Below are 20288 nucleotides of genomic sequence, written 5' to 3' on the forward strand. Positions count from 1 at the left end.
GCTGCCCTGCCAAGTCCAGTAATAGCAGCTATTGGACAAGAGAGATGAGAAGAGTACAACCTGCCTTACCACAAGTGTGTGTGGAATCATGCTCATGGGAAGCTAAACATTTCTTTCATAGCGAGCAAGCATTCTTGCAAGCTTCCATCTCCTCAGCCCTATCCATATGCTGCTTGTTAACACCCTGGATGCTTGTGGAAATAGTACTGCTAATAAAGGATGTCTCTATGGTTTTGTGATGGAAGACCTGTTGCCAGTGACTGAGCTGTGAGATGTTGCTGGAACAGCACGATCCAGCAGTCAGGGAGAGGGTTTGAGCTACAGCTGGAAAGCATTGAGAAATTCATTGTTTTGCCAAATGTGTTCAGCTGATTTAAAAGGGGAGGAAAAAAAAACCAAAACAAAGGTCTTGCTGGATCCTCAGAATGGACCTCATTCATTGTGTAATGCAGACATTTCCCACAACAGGCTCACCAGCAAAGAAGTTTACCAGGAAAGAAATGGAGCAATCTTTTGCGTGGTGTTTTAAAGTAGTGGATCAGTAGTGTGACCCTTTAGAACCTTCTGGAGGAGCCCTGTGATCCCAGAATCACTGAGGCATGCCAGAGACCTTTAAAATCATCCAGTCCAGCCTGTAACCCAACTGCCATGATGACTAAACCATGCCCTGAAGCACCACATCTACAGCTCCTTGAACATCTCCAGGGATGGGGACTCCACCACCTCCCTAGCATCCTGATCCAACCTCTCTCCACTCTCTCAGTAGGAGAGTTTTTCCTGATGTCCAGTCTAGACCTCCCCTGGTACAACTCAACTCCATTTCCTCTTTTCCTAACTGTAGTTACTTGACAGAAGAGACCAACACCATCCTCACTCCAACCTCATTTTAGGTAGTTGTAGAGAGCAGTGAGGTCTTCCCTCACCCTTCTCTTCTTGAGACGAAATGCTCCCATCTCCCTCAGCCACTCCTTATAAGATGCCCTCCAAACCCCTCGTTGGACTCCTTGCTCTTCTTTGGACACCCTCCACCACCTCAGTGTCTTTCTTGTCCTGTAGTGCCCAGAACTGAACCCAGCACTCAGGCTGTGGCCTCACCAGGGCTGACTACAGGGCCACCATCACTGCCCTACTCCTTCTGGCCACACTGGTTTTGATTCGGGCTGGGATGCCCTTGGCCTTTGTGGCCACCTGAGCACCCTGCTGGCTCCTGTTCAGCTGCCCACCAGCACCCCAGATCCTTCCCCACCAGGCTGCTTTCCAGCCACTCTGCCCCAAGCCTGGAGCGCTGCCTGGGGTTGTTGTGACCAAAGTTCGGGAGCCAGCATTTGGTCTCTTTAAACCTCACTCTGTGATGGTTGCCATCTCTTGTTTTCAGGAGGGTAAAACTGGCTGCTGGGAATTTTCACCTCCAAGTGATGTTTTACCCTGACCTCTCAGGAATAGTGCAGACTGTACAAGAAGTTGTTAAACGTCCCTGGCTTTTCCAAGTGGCAAACCAGCTCAACTCGTCATGATTTACATCAAAATCAAGCCTAATCGATTAGAACGAATGCCATGGCTCTTTAGACCCTGCTGTTTCCTTTGTCCTATTGCTCTTGGGCATGAGGAGAGAGGAAGGGTCTGGGGACAGAGCAGTAGCTGAACAAAACAAGGTGAATCAAGGGCAGAGCAGAAGGCTTAACTTGCAATTTCCTTGTCTTTGTTGGTTTAAGCCTGACCCTCCCAATTGTGTAATGTTTTGTATTTAATTTCCTTTGATGCTCAAGGAATGATTGGGGCAGGCAGAGAAGCTACCAACCATGGGCAGGTGGGGCATGCAAGCCTCAGATAAAAAAACCTGCTTTTGACCTCCAGTGGAGACTCATCTTTCTTTGGAAAGTTAAAAGAAATCAGGTGCAGAGAAGTGCAAAGAAACCCTCTAGACCTGCTGGGCCTGTGACTGTTCTGTAGCCTTGAGGAGGAAAAAAACCCAAGTCCAACCTCAGGTGTTCTGATGAAGTACAGGAGCTTGATCAAGGCATTAGTGAGCAGAGTCTTGCTGGGAGCCAAACTGGATGTGATCTTTTGCTGCATCTCTGGGTTGAGCTTTTCTTTCCAACCATAGCACTTTGCTCCTTGACTCTCCTGATGGTTGAGAGGTGGAATTTGCAGAGGAATACAGCTGTGCTTCAAGTTAGGGAAAAGCTACTGAAGACAAAGTCTTTGGGCTTATATGGCTTGGTCTCCAGCTTGGAATTGCTCCTAAGAACATTTACAGACAGGCCTAATCATGAAGTCGTGGGCTTGAGGGGAAACTGGGGGTGACAAGTGCAGGGTCCTGCACTTTGGCCACAACAACCCCAAGCAGCACTACAGGCTGGGGACAGAGTGGCTGGAAAGCAGCCAGGAGGAAAGGGGCCTGGGGTTACTTATAGATAATAGGCTGAAGAGGAGGCAGCAGTGTGCCCAGGTGGCCAAGAGAGCCAATGGCATCCTGGCCTGCATCAGGAACAGTGTGGGCAGCAGGACAAGGGAGGTTCTTCTGCCCCTGTGCTCAGCACTTCTCAGGCCACCCCTTGAGTGCTGTGTCCAGTTCTGGGCTCCTCAATTCAAGAGAGATGTTGAGGTGCTGGATGGTGTCCAGAGAAGGGTGACAAAGCTGGTGAGAGGCCTGGAAAACAAACCCTATGAGGAGAGGCTGAGGGAGCTGGAGGTGTGCAGCCTGCAGCAGAGGAGGCTCAGGGCAGAGCTCATTGCTGTCTGCAGCTCCCTGAAGGGAGGCTGTAGTCAGGTGGGGTTGGGCTCTTCTGCCAGGCAAGCAACAACAGAACAAGGGGACACAGTGTGAAGTTGTGCCAGGGCAGGTCTAGGCTGGCTGTGAGGAGGAAGTTGTTGTCAGAGAGAGTGATTGGCATTGGAATGGGCTGCCCAGGGAGGTGGTGGAGTGGCTGCCCCTGAGGGTGTTGAAGCCAAGCCTGGCTGGGGCACTTGGTGCCATGGTCTAGATGACTGGATAGGGCTGGGTGCTAGGTTGGACTGGATGGTCTTGGAAGTCTCTTCCAACCTGGTTGATTCTGATTCTGTGATTTTTCATCCTCCAAAACAAGCAATAGAATCTCAGTGATCCAAAGGCTTTCTCCTGACCCTGCTGTCAAGCCTAGAAACAAACAGCCTCTCACCCTAAAATGAAACAGAAAACGAGCAGGTAGATGTTTATCTCTTGTAGAAACATAAGAAAAACATTGTGCTGTCTCCCTTTGTCTGACCCCACCATCCCCATTCTTCCCTAATCACTCGCATGCCTGCTCACTCATTGCTGCTCTGGAGGTTTACATGGAAAGATCTCTGCTGCTTAGGAGTTAGTCAGCTTCTGCTGCTTATCCTTCCCCCACCTGAAAATCCTGAGGTCTCTTCCTCTTGAGTCACCCCCAAGAGTTTAAGAGCCCTCCCCTCGTGTCCCTGGTGGGGCATGCTGGTGGGGAGAGCCCCCAGGTCCTCTGTCTGGCTCACTCCATCATCCAGATAACATTTTGTAGTCGTCTCAGGCCAGCTTGTACTGGGCTGTCGCAGCAGCAAGCCCAGGGTTTTATTTGTGCTGGTCCCAGAGCTCCAGCCCCTTCTCCTGCATCAGGAAATTGCTCCAGCAGAAACCTTAATCTAGTGGATGAAAGATGAGTCTGTCTAGCTGACCCTTGATCTGCCCAGCAGCAGATCCATGAATGAGGCTGGCTGTAGCCAGGTGGGGTTGGGCTCTGCTGCCAGGCACTCAGCACCAGAACAAGGGGACACAGCCTCAAGTTGTGCCAGGGCAGGTCTAGGCTGGATGTTAGGAGGAAGTTGTTGTCAGAGAGAGTGATTGGCATTGGAATGGGCTGCCCAGGGAGGTGGTGGAGTTGCTGTCCCTGGAGGTGTTGAAGCCAAGCCTGGCTGGGACACTTAGTGCCATGGTCTGGTTGACTGGATAGGGCTGGGTGCTAGGTTGGACTGGATGATCTTGGAAGTGTCTTCCAGCCTGGTTAAATCAACTAGAGCATGGCACTAAGTGCCTCATCCTGTCTTTTCCTCAACACCTCCAGGGATGGCAGTCCATTCCAATGCCAATCACTCTCTTTGGGAAGAACTTCCTCCTAACATCCAGCCAATGCTTCCCCTGGCACAACTTGGGACTGTGTCCCCTTGTCCTGTTGCTGGTTGCCTGGGTTGCCTGCCAGTGGCAGGAGGGTTGGAGCTGGATGATCTTCAGGGTCCATTCTATGAGTCTATGAAAAAGTGCTTGTGCCCTTAGACCTCATGGTGAGCATTTTACCTGAGCATATGTTGGAACACTTTCTGAGTACAGAGCAGGAAAAAAAAATGTTGTTTAGCAATAGATTTTTATCTGAAGAATAAGGTCTAGATTGAAGTCTGCTGCTGTTAAGGGCAGGGCACCTGGAGGGGGAAAAGAAAACCAAAAGAAACAAAAGTAAAGTTGTTATCTTGTAACAAGATAACTCAGGCATCAACAAATGAAAGAACCCAAAGAATAAAGGTGTTTGGCCCAAGGTAAGAACAATATTAAATGCTGTGGTATGGTCCCTGCCTTAAAACATTTTCCTTTAGGAAAAAAAAATAAGTATTGAGCAAACTGGAGCCTAAAAACCAGACAGCTCCATCAGTGGTGTAGACACTGACTGAGAAACAGCCAGGGACAGGTACCTGTTGCAAGAAATGGTACTTCTTAGAGGAGTGCTTTTGCTGCTAGGGTTATTCCCCTGTGATGTTGAGTAGATTTAGTTATACTCTTGGTGGCAGTGGGTGGATGATGATTAAATCTGTGGCATTAGAGCTTTCTCTTAGGGGCAAACTATTGAGCATCTGTGCCTGGCTGGGAAAAGTTCCTCTGGTGCCCTTTGCAAGATGCACTTGGTGCAGAGGTGTTGCTTTCTGAAAGCTTCCTCCTCTGTTGTTCTGCCCACCCTGTGCACATGGACCACTACCATGAAGAGGTTCCTGCATGTGCAGGATGGTTCCAGGGGCAGCAGCTGAGGCAGGAATGTGGAACCAGATAGCTCCTGCAGCCTGTTTATGAGGACAGCTTGTGCCTGTGGTATGGGCTGTTGGCCAGGTAGACTTTAGTCCTGCATTGGACTCCCTGTGGCCATCATCTCCTACTCCTTTGTCCTTTTTCCTCTACTTGGAGTTAGAAAAGGGGAGAGGGAGGAAGTCCTGGTTCAGATGGTAACCAAATGTGTTACCACAAACAGGCTGTGGTTAGCTGAAGCAAAGCAAGGAGCAAGAACTTCTCTGGTCCTGAATAGTACTGCCCATGCTCTGCATGTCATGGAAGAGACCTTTCCAGCTCAAGAAGACCAGTGAAATACTTGCTTGTGTGCTTGTTTTTCTTGTGGGCTTTTTGTTTGTCTGTTGGGTTTGTTTTTCTTTCCTGTTTTTTTGTTGGGTTGGTTTTTTTTTGTGGCTTGTTGTTCTTCTGTGTTTTTGTTTGGGCTTTGTGGTTTCTTTTTCTTTTATGTTGGTTTGTTTGGTTGGCTTTTGTTTTGTTTGTGTTTTCTTTCTTTCTTTGCCTTTTTTCACTTGCTCTGGTTTACTGTGGCTTTTGTTCTGACCTTATTTGTTGCTGTGCAGAAGGACAACCACGTCCTGAAGAAGACAGGCAATGCCTGTTGTAGGACTGGCCACAATGGCAGGAATACAGGAAAAGGGAGAGCCAAAGGCTTTGGGGCTGTGTTTGGAAGAGGTGAATCACCTCTTGCACAGGTGTAGATGGGTTGATAGCCACTTGGCAGTCCCAGGTGCACGTGGAACCATGGGGCAGTGCCTTTGTTCTGCTTGGGTAGTGCCTGCAGCTCCTGTTGCCACTCTGGTGGTGTTGCACAAGCGGTGGTTTTACAGGTAGGCTGGGAGAAGGGTGTGCCCCAGCAGCCGCAGTCAGCTCCCACTTCTTGTCTTGCCTTCACTGCTCTTTGCACTGAGCAAAAAAGCTACTTTTGCCTTCACTGCTCTTTGCACTGAGCAAAAAAAACACCTTGCTGCACTTCCTTGGGGTAGCTGAGGAGGGGGAGGGTATTACGTTGAGCAAAAGCTGTTGTTGTTGCTTTAGCTGAAGATCTTTTGCTTCAGGGAGTGGTTGGATGCAGTAAGTCCATGAAGGAAAGCACTGGCAGCTACTTGGGCAGAGTTGCCTAATTGTCCAGTGTGCCTGTAGTAGGATTTGGTAAGTGATGGTAACCTCAATGCAATTTGGGTTTGTTTGTTTCCAGGATGCCTGGCAGCTGGTAGTGAAGTCATTGCAGTGCTGGTTTAGTGGCTGGTAGTAACTCTTGGTGAATGATCAAGGGGGGAGGAGTGCACTTTGCAGAGGAAATAATGAGTAGGACTCACTCTGGCCACCTCCAGCCTGTGTGTGAAACACATGGGAGGAAGCAGGTACAGCCAGGGCTTCACTAGGTGTCAATGCAGAGCAGGAGCAGGTTGAGTTAACTTTAGGCTCTATTTGCTGTCAGCCTTTGAGTTGCAGCTTGTATCATAGAAATGAATCATAGAATCGACCAGGCTGGAAGAGACCTCCAAGCCCATCCAGTCCAAGCTATCCCCCAGCCCTATCCAATCAACTAGACCATGGCACTAAGTGCCTCATCCAGTCTCTTCTTGAAATATGGATGTATGCTGACTTCTTCTGGGAACCTTTCTGCTGCTGGCAAAGCTTGCTGCCTCCAGTGGCACTGGGTTGGTGGGGTACTGGGCAGCCCCCGTGCCATGTGCTAATGCCAAGTAATAATGTCCCTTGCTTTTCTGCTTGCTGATGGAGTGTTCATAGAATGGTTCACAGGATCACAGGGTTTGAAGTGACCTCAAAGATCATCTAGTGCCAACCTCCTGCCACAGGGAGGGACTCCTCCCACTAGGTGTTACTATCACCTTCCTCTTTTAAAGGTGGTATTGTTGTAGGTGTGTGCTTTTAAGCAAATGAATGAAACCAGGTTGTTGGGTGGGAAAGCTGAACTTTGGAAAGCAAATCAAGCAACCTGCTGAAGTAGTTGCATGGCACAAGATACTCTCTGAGCTGCATGCTGGTGGTTTCCAGCTTTGATGTAACTGCAGATCTGCTTGCAGCAGCACCCTTGTGCTGCCTTATGCCTTGGCAAAAATCGAAACAAAGTACTAAAGCACTTCAGTTCTCTGAGGTTTGCTGTTGTGCACTCAGTGATACTTCTGTGATGCTAACAGCTGTGTGGTTTCAGCTGTAAAGCTCCTGTGCATTCAGCCTGCCTCGAAGAGCCTGGATGGATCTGAACTAAGCCTGTGCCAATGTGCTTTGTGACCACAGACCATGTGCTGAGGCACCCAGGAGGAAGCTGTGTCCCCTTTGGTACAGGATAGGCCCAGGGGCTTTGTTCAGAGGTTACTCAATCATCTCTGAAAGTGGGACCAGCTCATCCTTCCTCACTACCACACTGTGCCCCTTGCCAGTTGCGTGCTTTGCTGGCATCCTGCTGTGGAGCATGGTGTGGGTGGGAAAGCACTGGGGGTGTGAGGAGGGTGGGTTGGTGTGCAGGAAGGGTTGTGTGGAAATTAGAAGTTCCTAATCCAGATTTTAATAGACTGAGCAGTTGAAAAGGGAATGGCAATTTTCAGATGTGAGTAGTGAAATACTAATCATTTTGGCGAGTCTCTAGCTAAGGCACAGTGCCTCTTCCTGATGTTTGAGCTCAAAGCTTGTGCAAATAGCAGGAAGCAGCTTCCAAGCTGACAGTATCACACTTCCTTACCACTGAGGTTTTGGTGCTATCAATTTTCTTTGATACTGAACACACAGAGTGGCCATGACACTTAACTGCTTTCCAAAATCCAGATTAGGCTTCTCAGCCCTGATGCTGGTGTAATGGTTTTCCTCTGAGCACTTCACAAGAAGATCACAGAATGAGGCTGCTAAACTGCAGTTTGGTTCTGAGTTTATTGACACAAAAGGGCAGTGCAGCCTGCAAGGATATTTCGTAACAAGTGACAGCTTCTCCCTTATGCTGCATCAAGGGTGTGAATAGGGCTTAAGTCTGGAAGTATTTGAGCCTACTCAGTAAAGAGCCCACTCTCAGAAATCTTCTCTTCCATATAAGCTGTTCATGCTGAGTGCTCATCAAATACCTAAATTGCTTTATTTGTTGTCACAGTTGATGGGTGATCTCTCTGTTGACCTTGTGCTGATAATGCTGCCTTAAATGAGACTACAGCTGGGAGATAAATCATACAGCGTGGTGCAAAAGTCAACCCAGGGGTAAGCTGAGCAGGTTTCACTGGAGTTATGTCATCTCTGTGTGATGGGATGGTAATGCTGAGATAGGAGTGGTTAAAACAAGCTTCAGCTGTACCCACTGAGTTTGGCCATCTGGGAGGTGTCTCAGTTCTAATTTAAATTCCCAGAGACTCAAATATAATTGATAGAACCAAATGACAATTTATAGAGTGCCCTTCCCTCTTCCCCCCTTCTTTCCCAAAGGAGAGGAATTAGATGTAGAGAGAGGAAAGGGTAAGCACACCCAAATAAATAATCTCACTGCCATTTGGAAGTCAAAAAGAAGCAAAGTTTAACAATAAATTAAAGAGGTAGCTGAGGTAGGGAAGTTCCAAATGGATAGGGAAGGGAAGGGAAAACAAGGTACAAAACGTGTAAATACAGCCAGATTTTTGGTGGTAATGGGTTTGTCCACCTGGGGGGTGATGGCCACATGGTAAAACAGAGAGAACCAGGGACAGGATGGTGATGCTGGTAAGCAGGGAGGCAGGGAGCGCAGAGAGAAGTCCCCCCTGCTTCTATGAGTCTTTAGACAGCAAGGGGCAGTGGGCTAACCATGAATCACCTGCTGGTGTTCAGACCCACCCCTGGGGAGGGGTCAAGACCACCTAGGGTCAGGTTCAGGGTCAGTCCCCCTGGAGGGTTAACCCTGTACAGGAGGTTAGGGAGGAGGGCTGACTGCTTTGGAGCATCTGCTCTGCCATGGCTGGCATTGGTGCCTGGACACTGAGCTCTTCACCTTTCCTCTTGAACTTCTGGGGCAAGGCAGGTAGGCAAGCTCCTCTAGACTGGAGCTCACATGTTTGGAGTCAGATGATGGCTCTGGGAAAACGTGATCTGAACTATGCAAGTCTGCAGCCAGCAGCCTAAATGCTTAATTGTTTGAGCTGTTGTGTAAGGCAGCAGTAATCTCAGCACTGGGTTGCAGATTTTCTGTTGCATCATTAGAGCTTCTCTTTCATCACAGGTTTAGGACCATTAACAGATGTGATTTATGCAGTGGAGTGCTGCACAGCTCCAGTGACGTTGATGTGAGCAGTGAGGGCATTTCACAGAGAGGCTGCCCAGCTGGTGTTGGGCAGAGCCAGGCAGCAGTGCGGCAGCCAACGGAGGCAGACAGCTCTTAACGAGAGTGGGGCCTGAGCTGCTGTGTGGGTGGAGAGGTGATACCAGCTGGATTACAGACTGCACCGGCAGTCATCTGTAAAACCTTGGGTGGGTCACTTCATTCTCTCACCCTTTGTGTCTCCTCCCAGCATTCATCTCTTGAGCCTGTACACAGAGTGACAAAGTGACTCTTCCTGCCTGCCTCCTTGGAGCTGCAGTGGCAGGCAGGAATATAGACTGGCACTTGGTCTTTTATACCAGGCTGATCCTTGCTACAGAGACTTGGCAGATGCTGACCTCTAAACAAACCCCATCATTTACTTGTGGTAGAACCTGGTGTGTGCATCATAACATGTCATAAGCTGCAATCTGCCTTCTGCACTGTTGATGATAGAATAGGATAGAGTAGAATCAACCAGGCTGGAAGAGACTTCCAAGCTCAGCCAGTCCAACCTAGCACCCAGCCCTAGCCAGACAACCATGGCACTAAGTGCCTCATCTAGGCTTTGCTTCAACACCTCCAGGGATGGCGACTCCACCACCTCCCTGGGCAGCCCATTCCAATGCCAATCACTCTCTCTGACAACAACTTCATCCTGTCATCCAGTCTAGACCTGCCCTGGCGCAACTTGAGGCTGTGTCCCCTTGTTCTGTTGCTGGGTGCCTGGCAGCAGAGCCCAACCCCACCTGGCTACGGCCTCCCTGCAGGTAGTTGTGGAGAGCAATGAGCTCTGCCCTGAGCCTCCTCTGCTGCAGGCTGCACACCCCCAGCTCCCTCAGCCTCTCCTCATAGGGTTTGTGTTCCAGGCCCTTCCCCAGCCTTGTTGCCCTTCTCTGGACACCTTCCAGCACCTCAACATCTCTCTTGAATTGAGGGGCCCAGAACTGGACACAGAACTGAAAGTGTGGCCTGACCAATGATGAGTACAAGGGCAGAATAACTTCCCTTGTCCTGCTGGCCTCACTGTTCCTGAGCCAGCCCAGGATGTCATTGGCTCTGCTGCCCACCTGGGCACACTGCTGGCTCATCTTCAGCCTACTATCCACCAGTACCCCCAGGCCCCTTTCTTCCTGGCTGCTCTCAGCCACTCTGTTCCCAGCCTGTAGTGCTGCTTGGGGTTGTTGTGGCCCAAGTGCAGATGTAGTGTGCTGTAGTGTGATGCAGAGGTTAGTGGGTCCACATTGCATTTACACAGATTTGGGGCAAACTATCCTTCCACTTATGTTAGGAGCCTGTCCACTGATGTAACTCTGAGTGCTGCAGCAACTTGGATGTTGCTGCTCTTCTCTAGCCCTGCTGTGGACTTGCTTGACTTTCTTTTGAGGTCAACGAAGGGTAGAAGCTTCTGCTCTGAATGTTGCTTCATAGCATGTGACTGTGGGAAATGCCATGTCCAAGTTGAGTGTTTCCAGGCTCCCTTCCCTGAGGAATTAGGAAACACTGTTCAGACCATGGGACAAACTCCTGGAAGAGTCTTGTGAGCCAATTTCTCTTGGGAGATGCACTAGAAGCAGGAAAAGGATGTTCCTGTAATGAGGATATCGTGGTGTGTAAGTATAGGTTGTGTATTAAAAGCAAAAGATAACAGCAGCATGTGGTTGTGCACCCAGCAATTTGGGAGAGGAGGAGGAGGAGCAGTGTTTTCCTTGACATCACTTGATAGGAAACTGAGAGGAGATTTTACAGCAGGCAGCAGCCCAAACTCAGAAGTGCTGCAGAGGTTTGTTTGGGTGCCGTAGCTCTGGGATTGGCTGTGTTTGGGCAATTTGGCTATCAGAAGGTTCCAGCTGTATCCAATAAGCCCAAATAATCAGCAGTTCATCTCCTAGGCCAGTCGTGCCCTGATGTTGGTGCTGTTTCTTGGACTTGTTGAAAGCTTCTTGATGGCAATTACAAGCAGATGGTGAGATAACTCCTTCCGAAGTGTCCAAGCCATCAGCTGGCAGAGCAGCAAGCCATAGAACACTCCTCAGGAAAATGAAATGGGTTTGTGTTCCAGGGGGGAAAAAGAGCAAGGTGGAGGAGTGGTTTCCTCTCTGCTGGAGAAGGGTAGGCGTTTGCTGGGGAGGAGCCAGCAGAGCAACTGGAAACCCTGAGCTCCAGGTCTTGGGGCTCTACCAAGCATGTGTTTGAGGGCCCTGACTGATTGCTGCTAACCACATTTTCAACACAGGAGATCTCCTTCAGTGTTGTTTTTACTGGGTTAGTCACTGCCTATCATTTAATTTAGGAATGTTGAGAGTGTACCTTTTGGTCACAGAATCCAACAGTTGGAGCCAGTCCAGAGGAGGCCACAAAAGATGCTCAGAGGGCTGGGGTGGCTCTGCTATGAGAATAGGCTGAGAGAGTTGGGGCTGTGCAGCCTGGAGAAGAGAAGGCTTCCAGGAGACCTTGGAGTGGCCTTCCAGTGTCTGAAGGGAGATACAGAGCAGCTTTTTCTTTGTGATGCAGTATGAGCTTGAAGAAGAGGAGGCTGAAGGGAGACCTCTGCAACTACCTAAAAGGACATTGTGGAGAGGCTGCTGCTGGGCTCTTCTCACAGGGAACTGGAGGCAGAACAAGGGGGAAGGGCCTCAAGCTGAGGCTGGGGAGGTTTAGACTGGACATTAGGAAGAAGTTTTTCATGGAGAGAGTGGTCAGGGATGGTGGTTGGATCACCCATCCTGGATGTGTTTAAGGGTGGTTTGGCTGTGGTGCTTAGGGCTATGTCTTAAGGTGAGTCTTGTAGAGGAGGGTTCTAGGTTGGACTTTGTGATCCTGAGAGGCTTTGCCAACCTGCATGGTGCTGTGATTCTGTGATTCTCCTTGCATCATCTGATACTAGGGAGAAGAGGCCAACACCCACTTCACTCCAATCTTCTTTCAGGGAGCTGTAGAGAGCAGTGAGGTCTCCCTTCAGCCTCCTTTTCTGCAGATGAAACACCCCCACTTCCCTCAGCTGCTCCTCAGAAGACATTCTCCAGACCCGAGTAGTTCTGCTGTGCTCTGTTAAACTGCTCTGACTCATTAAGACCCTGGCTAACACCATGATGCTTTTTCATCCTAACCCACCCCAGGCAAACTAGGGGACACTCTTAGGGCTTTTCCCTGGAGGCACTGAAATGCCATTGCTCGTGTGGTGGTGACTTAGGCAGCAGAGAGGCTGTGGGCTGAGCTTGACTGGTGATGATCCATGTGTAACATTATGAACTGAGGGATGGAAAGTCCCTCCTCGGAGAGAGATTGCATGCTAGAGTAGGACTATAGGTTGGACTTGGTGATCCTGAGAGCCTTTGCCAGCCTGCCTGTTTGTGTGATTCTGGTTCTGTGAGCTGACCCATGAAGCAGTTTTTGTTGAAGGTACAGAAAACAGAGAGTATGTTGGTGTTTATCTGCACTTGCTAATGATTTCCCAGGAAAGGAAGAAGAGAAGAAGAATTCCACACGGAGAAATTCCTCTGTCTTCTGAAATGGGTGTGCTTAGGCATGCAGGAGTTATCCCAGAGGAGTTTCATGGGGAGCAGAAATCAGTTCTTCAGGAAAGTGCTTCTTTGATGGCCTGCATCAGGAGCAGTGTGGGCAGCAGGACAAGGGAGGTTCTTCTGCCCCTGTGCTCATCACTGCTCAGGCCACACCTTGAGTGCTGTGTCCAGTTCTGGGCTCCTCCATTCAAGAGAGATGTTGAGGTGCTGGAAGGTGTTTGGAGAAGGGCAACAAGGCTGGGGAGGGGCCTGGAGCACAAACCCTATGAGGAAAGGCTGAGGGAGCTGGGGGTGTTTAGCCTGGAGAAGAGGAGGCTCAGGGGTGACCTCATTGCTGTCTACAACTACCTGAAGGGGGGTTGTAACCAGGTGGGGATGGCCTCTTCTCTCAGGCACCTAGCAACAGAACAAGGCGGGACAGCCTCAAGTTGTGCTGGGGAAAGTATAGGCTGGATGTTGTTAGGAAGTTGTTGTCAGAGAGAGTGATTGGCATTGGAATGGGCTGCCCAGGGAGGTGGTGGAGTTGCTGTGCCTGGAGGTGTTCAAGCAAAGCCTGGCTGGGGCACTTAGTGCCATGGTCTGGTTGATTGTCTAGGGCTGAGTGCTAGGTTGGGCTGGATGATCTTGGAGGTCTCTTCCAACCTGGTTGATTCTATGATTCTATTGTATGACAGCCTTATGGATTGTGCAGGCTCTTTATGTAGGGAACTGAGATATATACCTAAGGTTTCTTAATGTGCTTTGCTACTCTTAACAGTTCTGCAGAGTAAAAGCAAACAAAGTCACAGAGGAAGAATTTGATGATCTCTATTACTGCTTTTTTAGTTGATTTCCTCCACTTGCTAATACTTTCCAGGTCATGAGCATCCAAGTGAGCTTTGCATGTGTGTCTTCCTACACACACCCTCATCCTTTAGTGGCTGTGATGGAAAAACCTGCAGTGAATCACAGCATACTCACTATCTACTTCAGCAGTTAGCCATACCCATATTGCTTGGCAGTTCAAAGCCCCACTAAACCCTGCTTTCCCTGCCAAAAAACTAACAAGGAGGCGATTAAAAGCCAAGTTCTGAGTGTCTCACTGATGAATGGAACCACTGTATTGTTGTAGTGGGGGCCTTGGAGAGAGCTGTTACTTGGAGATTGACATGGGATGGCTGGTAGGAGCCTCAGGTTAATGTTGCTTGCTTAGTGCAGTTAATCATTGCTTCATCAACCAGTAACCTTCTGTTAAAGTGTGCTCCTGAAGGTAATGCTGCAGGAATGCCAGAGGGAAGTTCCAGACAGTTTGTTTGTGACTGTTACTGGTTACAAAGAGTGTTTGTGCATTCTTGGTGGGGATTTAAGAGTTCAGGTAAATCCTCTCTGGCTCCAGAGGTTTGCTGTAAGAATAGAATTCAGAAAGGTGCAGCAGCAGAATGAAGGAATTAATGCACAGTCCTGGTACTTGAAGAGGAACAAGGGAGTTAACTGCTCTTTTCTGAAGTGTTTATAAATCATTGCACCTTGATTCTCAACTCCAAGTGGTATATTAAAGCCATGAAGATGGTTGGGGTAGTTGAGCATCTGCCCTGTGGAGAGAGACAGAGCCCTGGAGCTGTTTAGTCTGGAGAAGAGAAGACTGAGAGGAGATCTGATCAACATGTACAAATATCTGAGGGGTGGGTGTCGAGTGGATGGGGCCAATCTCTCCAGTGATGCACAGCAATAAGCCAAGGAGACTTTCAAAACCTGCCTGGATGCATTCCTGTGCAGACTACCCGTGGGGATCCTGCTTTGGCAGGGGGGTTGGACTCGATGATCTCTGGATGTCCCTTCCAGCCTCCAATGTTCTGTGATTCTGTGTAAATGCATGCACTTAAATTGCCTTTCAGCATAGAATCCTAGAATGACTTAGGTTGGAAGGGACCTCAGAGGTCATCTACTCCAACCTCCCTGCCATGGGCAGGGACACCTCTCAGCTGGACTTGGCTGCTCAAGGCCTCATCCAGCCTGGCCTGCAACACCCTGTAGTGCCTTGCAAAATACTTTCCCTATTTCTTCAGCAGGAAGCCACCAGCAGAATGGCTAAAAGGGACTTGCAGCAATGAATCTTAACAAAACTTAGGGTAAAACTGCCATTGAGGTGTTCAGGTGATGCTGCTCTGGTGCAGATGAGAGGGAGGTTGGTTGTACAGAGCCTTATCCCTCCAGTGTTGTGTGTTCTCCATCTAAATTGCACACTACAGGTGATGCTGCTCTGGTGCAGATGAGAGGGAGGTTGGTTGTACAAACCTTACCCCTCCAGTGTTGTGTGTTCCCTGTCTAAATTACACACTACAGGTGAAGCTGCTCTGGTGCAGATGAGAGGGAGGTTGGTTGTACAGAGCCTTATCCCTCCAGTGTTGTGTGTTCTCCATCTAAATTGCACACTACAGGTGATGCTGCTCTGGTGCAGATGAGAGGGAGGTTGGTTGTACAGAGCCTTATCCCTCCAGTGTTGTGTGTTCTCCATCTAAATTACACACTACAGGTGATGCTGCTCTGGTGCAGATGAGAGGGAGGTTGGTTGTACAGAGCCTTATCCCTCCAGTGTTGTGTGTTCTCCATCTAAATTACACACTACAGGTGATGCTGCTCTGGTGCAGATGAGAGGGAGGTTGGTTGTACAGAGCCTTATCCCTCCAGTGCTGTGTGTTCCCCATCTAAATTGCACACTACAATTGATTTCCCATCCCATAACTGGTTTTGCTTTTGTTACTTCTCTGCTTGTAATTGCACTTTGAACTCGGCAGGTTGGCTCAGGCTGTGAGATTCCCTGATTATGGATGCTTTCCCAACAGGGAAGGCACAGAGGCAGAGTCTCCTCTATCTGGTAAAACAGGAGGAGGCAGTCAGCGTGTCGCGCTTGCGGGAGGTGATGTGAGCATGGCTGCAACCCTTCCTGGTGTGCTAACCAAATGATGGCCTAGGCTGCCCTGATGACTTTGATTTAGCTAATAAAAACTCCTGTGCACCATTTAATAAGCTAAAGCCCAACCTGGGCATTTTCTCCTTTTGACATTTAATCCACTTTAGCTACTCTCTCCAGGTGTACTCAGTAGATCAGATTGAACCCTGTGGATGAATCTACTGAATAGATTTCTCCCCAGGGCAGTAAATCAGCCTGTAGAAAAGCTCAGGCAACCCAGAAGGGCTTGGCAGAGACTTGCTGCCACATTTGGACTTCATCAGTTGGCCATCATCTACTTCTGGTTGCTTGGTGTAAGGGAGTTCACAGCTAATTTGAAGTCTGTCTGGGAGGGGTTGTGTTTAAGATGGGTATAGATGACTTAAAGCCAGTTTCAAGGTTTAGGATATGGTGATGGACAGCAGATAACAACTTTGTGGATAAACTCAAGTAGCAGGATGTTAGCAAATACAATTCAGCAGCACAGTTATCCTTACATGGTGCTGGACGTCTGTGTGGGTCTGTATGGAGCCCTAAACTTTGTGTCATCTTGGCACCAGGTGTGCTTGTGGCACAGAACCCCACTGTGGGCAAGGCTACCATGGGAGGGCAATGCCTGCCTCTTGCTTGGCTGGCAAGGTAGAGGATGGTTTCCATCCCCTTCAGTGAAGGTGTTTTGGTGCTATCTTGGATGTTGGGACCCCCAGCAGCTCTACTGTCCCTTGCAGCTGGTGATGACTCCTTCTTCCCTCTCTTTCAGGAGCTGAGCGTCGTGACCTGCCCTGCTCTTCCCTGCTTGGTGTGGGAACGACCTGAAGGACATCTTGGAGCTGCCTGTACTGCTTCATGCAGTTAAAGTAAGGTTAAATGTTTTGGCAGCTCTTTCAGGCACAAGTGAGGGCTGAGGTGAAGGGTTTAGGGGGTTTTAGGGTTTGCCCAGCTGATGTGTCTGGCAGCAGGGTCAGATGCTGCTATCAAAGCACATCATAAGCAAATTCAACAAGTTATTTTGCCATAACATTCAATTTCTCTGCAGTGGGAGGAAATAAGAAAAGGCAAGAGAAGTGTGGTCTCTCTCCTTGCACCAGTCACTTGACACTCAGAGCATCAGCTGGTTTTCCATGATATTTTAAGACAGAACTTTCACACCCCCAAAACAGTCACATGGGACAGCCCATCCCTAGAGCCTGAGGATTTGGGTGGGAGCTGGTCAGGATCAGAGTTTAGGTCCATGGGGCTCAGGTTCTGGCAGCTGCTGGTTTAATGTAGGCATAATGACCTGTCTGTCCTGGAGTGGTTGTGGTGTTGAGGCTTCTGAGGTTGTTTTCTTGTTAACACCAGCTTCTTGGTGTGGTGAACCAGATGAAGGGCTGGGTCTGACCCAGCAGTGAATGTATGGTTGTTGCAGCACCAACAGTGGCTTTTCTGACTCACAGAGTTACTACACCCATTCTCTCCAAAAAGACTCCAGTTGGCAGAAACTGTTAGCCTGAAGCAGATAGACTGCCAGAGGCTTTGCTTGGAAATGTGTGCTTGCTGTGTTTGGACTGAGGAAAACCACTGCAAGCTGCCTTTTCTCTGCTCCCACTGTCTCTAACCTGTTTACCTCCTGCAGTGTCTCACATTTGCCAAGGTCTTGCCTGAGAAAAGCAGAGCTGTAACGACACTGGAGCCAAATCATTTGGTGTTACTAATCTGTAGCAGCAGCTGGGTGGATTAATCATGAACTGCTGTTACTGGAGGGAGACAAGTCTGTATTGTAAGGATTTGGCTTTCCTTTTCTCAGTGGTGTTGGGGAATTGCACCTATGTTGAGATGCTGGAATGTGTCCAGAGAAGGGCAAAAAGGCTGATGAAGGGCCTGAAGCACAAACCCTATGAGGAGAGGCTGAGGGACCTGGGAGTGTTTAGCCTGGAGAAGAGGAGGCTCAGGGGTGACCTCATTGCTGTCTACAACTACCTGAAGGGAGGCTGTAGCCAGGTGGAGTTGGGCTCTTCTGCCAGGCACCCAGCAACAGAACAAGGGGACACAGTCTCAAGCTGTGCCAGGGCAGGTCTAGGCTGGATGTTAGGAGGAAGTTGTTGTCAGAGAGAGTAATTGGCATTGGAATGGGCTGCCCAGGGAGGTGGTGGAGTGGCTGTGGCTGGAGGTGTGGAAGAAAAGACTGAATGAGGCACTTAGTGCCATGGTCTAGATGACTGGATAGGGCTGGGTGCTAGGTTGGACTGGGTGATCTTGGATGTCTCTTCCAACCTGGTTGATTCTATGGTTCTATGATTCAGAGTTTGAGAGAGGAAGGAAGCTTTTGGCCAAGTTCTGAATGAGCCCTGCTTTTTTTTGGAGATCAACAAGCCAATTGGTGTCTGAGTTCAGCCCCAATGTCAGTGCTGATTAGCCACACGTGTGGGGCTGTGTTCCCAAGAGGAATGCATGACACCAGTTGCCATGTAGAAGAAGCAATTTGGGGCTTCGTTTGTCCCATAGCTTCTTACCTTGCTGCTCGTAATGGTGAGTTTCCAGTGAGCAGTGCTTGCTGCTGAGGAACGTGCCAGACCCCTCCTGGGGGTGACAAAGGGGGAATGACTTCTTGCATGGCAGCAGCAGAGGAATCTCTGGGGAGACCCAGCACAGGCACCGAGAACTTCTCACCTGATTTGCCTGGGAACCAGGCTCTGCCTCACATCTGATTTCTGGGTGTGCCTGCTCTGAAGAATCTGGAGTGGGGGAAAGACTAAGCTGAAGATGAAGAGCAACATTCTCATGGCCTTTCCTTTTTCTGCCTGCTGGTGTAGCATTTCCATAATTGTGCTTGTAATGATAGTCTTTTCATTTCATTCATGTAGTGGTTACCACTTAATGAACTTCCTGTTAATGAGCTCTGTAACACTGAAAATAGCTGCATAACTTGGGGGGAGGAAAAGAAAAACCCCAAACAACCCAGCAGAAACCGAAGCCCAGTAACAGAGCAGTGTATTTCCAGTCCCCAAGCTTAATCCTGTGTTCTAATTGCAGAGAGTTGCCTGGCTGGGGAACAGCTGCACAGCGTGGGCTCTCGGTTCTGCATAGCTGCTTGTCCCCAAGCTGGGGTAATAAATGATTTACCAAAGAGGCTGGGACATGTGAGCACTTAACCCCTTTCATTCCTGAAGGGCCAGGCTGAAAAGCCACTTTATGGAGGCAGTTGGAAGGTAGTACTGCAGGTGCAGCGTGCAGCAGTGTCTGTTTGCAACGTTTGCTGTTGAGCCTGAGATAGGTGCAGAAGGGCTTGAACCCAGAAGATCATAGAATCAGTCAGGGTTGGAAGGGACCACAAGGAGCATCCAGTTCTAACCCCCTTGTCATGCCTAGGGAGACCCTACCCTAGAGCAGGCTGCACACAGCCTCAGCCAGCCTGGCCTGAAACACCTCCAGCCATGGGGCCTCAACCACCTCCCTGGGCAACCCATTCCAGCCTCTCACCACTCTCATGGTGAGGAACTTCCTCCTCACATCCAGTCTGAACCTACCCACCTCCAGCTTTGCTCCATTGCCCCTAGTCATGTCACTACCTGATAGCTTCGAAAGTCCCTCCCCAGCTTTTTTGTAGCCCCCTTCAGATCCTGGAAGGCCACAGGAAGGTCACCTGGGAGCCTCCTCTGCTCCAGACTGAGCAGCCTCAACTCTTTCAGTCTCTCGTCGTGGGAGAGCTGCTGCAGCCTTCTGATCAACCCAGTGGCCCTTCTCTGGACGCACTCCAGCATCTCCACATCCCTCTTGTCATAGAGGCTCCAGAACTGGATGCAGTATTCCAGGTGGGGTCTCAGCAGAATGGAGCAGAGGGGGAGAATCACCTCCCTTGACCTGCTGGCCACGCTGTGGGCTGTGGAGTTGGGCAGGAACCCAGCTTGGTTGGATTTTTCTTATTTGCTGCTGTCATTTAAAAGTCAGGTTGCAAAGAGTGTTCTCTCTCAACCAGATTTTGAGCTGCAATACTTTCTGTTGCTTGGGGTTTTACCTGGATGTGTACTGTCCTGGCAACAGAGCTGCTGTTTTCTTTTTCTTCTCTGGGCATGAAGTCCAAAGTGTCTCCATTGCTAGGTGGATGATGTGTGCTGTTTGAGATTATCATGCCTCAGAGGGGGTGCTCTGGTGAACATGAGCATATCCTGTGACTAACCAAAGCATTTTGTCAGAGGAGAAAGTTTTCCCACAGGTTTGGGAGCTGAAGGAACAGGAATGCTTAGAAACAAGGATGGATTTCTGCAGTGGTGGATGTGGTTGTGCTGTGCCACAGGGAGTGGGGTTAGCACAGATCCTCCAGTTGGAAACCTCGAGTTTCTGATGAAGTTTTCCTCTTCTGAAGCCAGGTAGGCTTTCCCTGAGCATGTCTGTGATGCCTAGAGCTGCAGAGTGCCAGCATTTGCATCAGGGGGCCCTGAAGGCAGAAGTGACTCTGATATATTAGGGCTGGGTGCTAGGTTGCACTGGACGATCTTGGAGGTCTCTTCCAACCTGGTTGATTCTATGGTTCTGTATTCTTCAGGG

The 20288-nt window shown here is 49.4% G+C and overlaps 1 protein-coding gene across 9 annotated transcripts in view; it reads left to right on the forward strand.

The window, feature by feature from the left end:
• AKAP13 (A-kinase anchoring protein 13) overlaps nt 1–20288 on the forward strand; it is a 286571-nt gene that overhangs the window by 49976 nt on the left and 216307 nt on the right. For 7 of the 9 annotated variants that reach the window (XM_064158065.1, XM_064158062.1, XM_064158068.1 and 4 more), the window contains one exon: nt 16525–16621. The gene's annotated coding sequence lies outside the window, so the exon portion shown is untranslated. Of the gene's footprint in view, nt 1–8171; nt 8249–16524; nt 16622–17379; nt 17524–20288 lie in introns of those variants that run through there. The other 2 variants (XM_064158064.1, XM_064158066.1) reach the window with 2 other exon arrangements.

Source organism: Pogoniulus pusillus, chromosome 17, assembly GCF_015220805.1.
Source record: "Pogoniulus pusillus isolate bPogPus1 chromosome 17, bPogPus1.pri, whole genome shotgun sequence".
In the NCBI taxonomy this organism is placed as follows: domain Eukaryota; kingdom Metazoa; phylum Chordata; class Aves; order Piciformes; family Lybiidae; genus Pogoniulus; species Pogoniulus pusillus.